We start from the raw sequence: 3,434 nt of genomic DNA on the forward strand, positions 1-3,434 counted from the left end.
TTCTGAATGATTCACACACACACACTCAATGGTTTAGGAAATGGAAGGCCATGTGTTCAGATACCCAAGAATGGAAACCATATTTCCCCTCAGCCTGGGGCCTTTCTGAAAGTAGAAACCATTTCACTTCCCCTCTTTATTTATTAGCGTGGCTCCCAAAGCCCTAGGTCACCTGCCCTGCACCATCCTCTTTCCACTTCAGCCAGCACTCTTAGGTCCAAGTGACAGAAAACCAACTCAAATTAATTTAGGCAAAAAGGAAATGTAGGTGCTTCCATAGCTGGACAGTTGCAGGCATGGACGCTCCCAGAGCTCAAGGGATCTTGAGGCCTCGGCTCGCCTCCCACACCAGCAGATTCCTATGTGGTACGAGCAGAGAGTTTTCTCTCCTCCCACCACAACAAAAGTCCTGACACTGATCCCTGCACCAGTGGCTGTGGCCGGGTTGGGGTGGGGGTGAAACCTCTTACTGGCCAGGCCTGGGCCAGGTGCTAACTTCTGGCGATGGGACCTACAGGAATCGGACCACAGGTGGGTGATTCAGAACTGGAATGCTTTTTGCCAGAATAAGGGGAAAGGGGCGATGGGCAGGCAAAACAAAAGGCGACCAGCACCCACTGAGCCCCCGGCTCTGCCCACAGGATGTGCTCAGCCCACATCACTGACTGGCTGACCTCCAGCTGGAACCATCTGGGCAGGGAGGCAAGTGGAGAGTCGGGCAGCAGGACCTCACTAGGTCCCACATCAGCTGCTGAACCTCCATCTACTTCCATCTGTGCCAACAGTCTCAGCTGAACATCCAGAGGGAGGGATTCTGAGTCTGTGCACGTCCCAGAAAGTGATGAGGAGGTGGAGAATGATGTTTGCCAAGTCGCATGGAAAATTGCCCTTGAGCTTCTCCAAACACTGTATGCCCAGGAGGCCCAGCTCACTAACCGGTAGAACTGCGGCCCAGACTGGCCAAGCAGGCCACTCAGGATGGCGGGGAGGACCTGGTGCCCTGCCTCCCTCCCGGCAGGCTGGGCCCATGGGCTGGCAGGTGCTCAGTAAGCGCAGATCAAGCTCTCAGGGATAAACCTCTTACGCAACCCTCTTACGGGGAGGGTGTCAGATGAAGAGGAAACATGATTTATGGGTTTGGGACATTCCCAGCCCGACGAGAGAAAAGTAACAAGACAGGATCGAGTCTGTATTTTGGGGCATCAGGCTCGATGCACCCGTCTCTGTCAGAGAGACAGCATGCTAGCCACCTCCGGGCCAGGATTAGGTTTGCTCCACACCGGCTTTGCTTGCCTTGTCCACTCTATTATTTCTGGTCCTGTGGTTCCAGCCCATCCTGACTGCATAGCCCGGTCCCCTACCCACCCCACCCAGGAGCCCTGACACCACACCCGCCCCTGGTAAGAGAACCCTGCCCTCTCACTGGAGCCCAGCCCCTCATCTGCCTGGAAGGTACCATCAGGCAAGGTTGCTACAGGCTCTCTTGGTGGAATCCCTGCTGGAGGGAAAGGCTCTGGGGAAGCCTGAGCCCAAAATGGGGAGATTGTTTCCTCTGGGGGCCTTCTTGGAGGGTTTTCTGCAGCCTTCACCATTCCCAAATACTCATCACTGGGACTGGGAAAAGGCTGGTACAGGAGAAAGTGATGGAGAGCCGGGGGTGAGGAAGTGAGAGCAGATGGAGGCAAGAATCTGAAAAGACGGTGCCGAGCAGCCCTGAGCCAGCCGGGCAGATGTGGGCTACTGAGTCACACCCTGCTTGACCATTCCCTGGCAGCTTCCGGGAGAAACCGGGCCTGGCACTGTCTGAACCATCAGCCCACCACTGAGCCCCTGGGGCCTGAGGAGGCCAGCCGTGAGCCAGCCTCCTCCTCTTTGCCCCTCTTCCTCTGTCCCCCACTTGGCAGTACACTCCTCCCTGCCCCCTCCTGTGTCCCCCCCCTTTTCCCTCCTCCTCCTCCTCCTCCTCCTCCTCCTCCTCCTCCTCCTCCTCCTCCTCCTCCTCCTCCTCCTCCCCCCTGAGCTGGCCTCCTCTCCCACAGGTTAGGAGAGGCTGGTGCCAAGCCTGTCTGTGCAATTTATTGCCAGTGTTTGGTGTCTAAGATGGGCAGGCACTCCCGTGGGGGTCCTTCTTGATCTTTTTGCTGCCACTGAGAAAACGGATTGTCCCATTCCGGGCAAGTTCTTAATAAACATTTAATGAATGAATGAGCATCTGTTATCTGATTCGAACCCCACAGCAACCTTTTAAGGCAGCCGAGACAGTTACCATGAAGTGCCATCTACAGCTGGGGGAAACTGAGACACAGAGACATGTGCTCTACACAAGGTAGGCAGTGGCCAACTGGGGTCAGAAGCCTGTTCTCCCAGCATCCACGACTGGACTATCCCAGACCCACTGCCTGTCCCTTTCACCCTCCTGTACCCTGTCAGCCACTCCTTGGGGTTTAGAGAGCCAGACCAGGGCAGTGGGGTGGGGTAGGAGGCACAGGGATCCTTTGGGCCATTTGCACCCTGCTGGCTCGGGGCTGTGGGGACAGTCAGTGTGGGAGGCTCTCTCTGCTTGCTGTTTTGGCCTCCTCCTTGGGTCCACAGCATTCTGCAGCATTCCCTCCACATGGCTGATGGGGGGGGGGGGGATGACGGACAGTCACATCGAGCCCCACTGCAGTTAAAGTGAAACCTGGCAGGTCTTGGCAGTGACCTTTGACCCGCTGGCAGGCAGGGGCCAGATTAAAGGTTAAGTGACCTCCCTGACTTTGGGACTGTGGGGGAATCAGAAAGAAGTAGGATTCCCTGGGATTTGGAGGTGGGAGACACTAGACTACTTTCCCATCCCCACTGGGGGGTCGGCCGTAGGGTCCCCGCAGCAGGATTGGGGGAGATCTTCTGGCTCCCTAGAAGACTTGAACCTCGGGAGTTTACTTCACAGAAGACCACCTGGAGGTGCTGGGGAGCTTTCTGGTCCTCCAAAACCCATGAGGGATCCTGGGCACCAGTTCCTCTGCCATGAGGCCCTGAACCTGGTGGAGGAGGGTTAAGGCAGTTGGTTACATGCTTCTCACTGTCAACTAATTTATCTGATCTTTTCCAGAACAATTGCGTGGAAGGGAGCTGATAAAGGAGTGATGGTCCCTGACTAAAGCTACTAGCCACACGCGGTCATTTGAATTCAAATTCGTAAAATGAAATGAAATTAAAAATCCCTCAGTTGCACATTTTGAACAGCTGGAGTGCTAGGGAGCTACTGGATTTGACAGCACCGATACGAGACATTTCCATAAACGCAGAAAGTTCCATTGGTCAGGGCTGGGCAAGGGGCTGACCTCGGCTCCCCGAATAACCTCGCAGGCCCCTTTTGGAAACGGGGCCTGTCGCGGGCAGGGGTGGGATGTTGGGGGATAGGTCAGCGCGGCCGGGAGGGGTCAGGCTGTGTG

The 3,434-nt window shown here is 56.0% G+C and overlaps 1 long non-coding RNA gene across 1 annotated transcript; it reads left to right on the forward strand.

The window, feature by feature from the left end:
- Positions 1 to 421: 421 nt before the first annotated feature.
- Positions 422 to 3,213, forward strand: LOC129506094 (uncharacterized). The gene is made up of 3 exons (XR_008663692.1): positions 422 to 531; positions 2,238 to 2,326; positions 3,092 to 3,213. It is a non-coding gene; the product is annotated as an uncharacterized LOC129506094 (long non-coding RNA).
- The last annotated feature ends 221 nt before the right edge of the window (positions 3,214 to 3,434 follow it).

Source organism: Nyctereutes procyonoides, unplaced genomic scaffold, assembly GCF_905146905.1.
Source record: "Nyctereutes procyonoides isolate TBG_1078 unplaced genomic scaffold, NYPRO_anot_genome, whole genome shotgun sequence".
NCBI classification, from domain to species: Eukaryota; Metazoa; Chordata; class Mammalia; order Carnivora; family Canidae; genus Nyctereutes; species Nyctereutes procyonoides.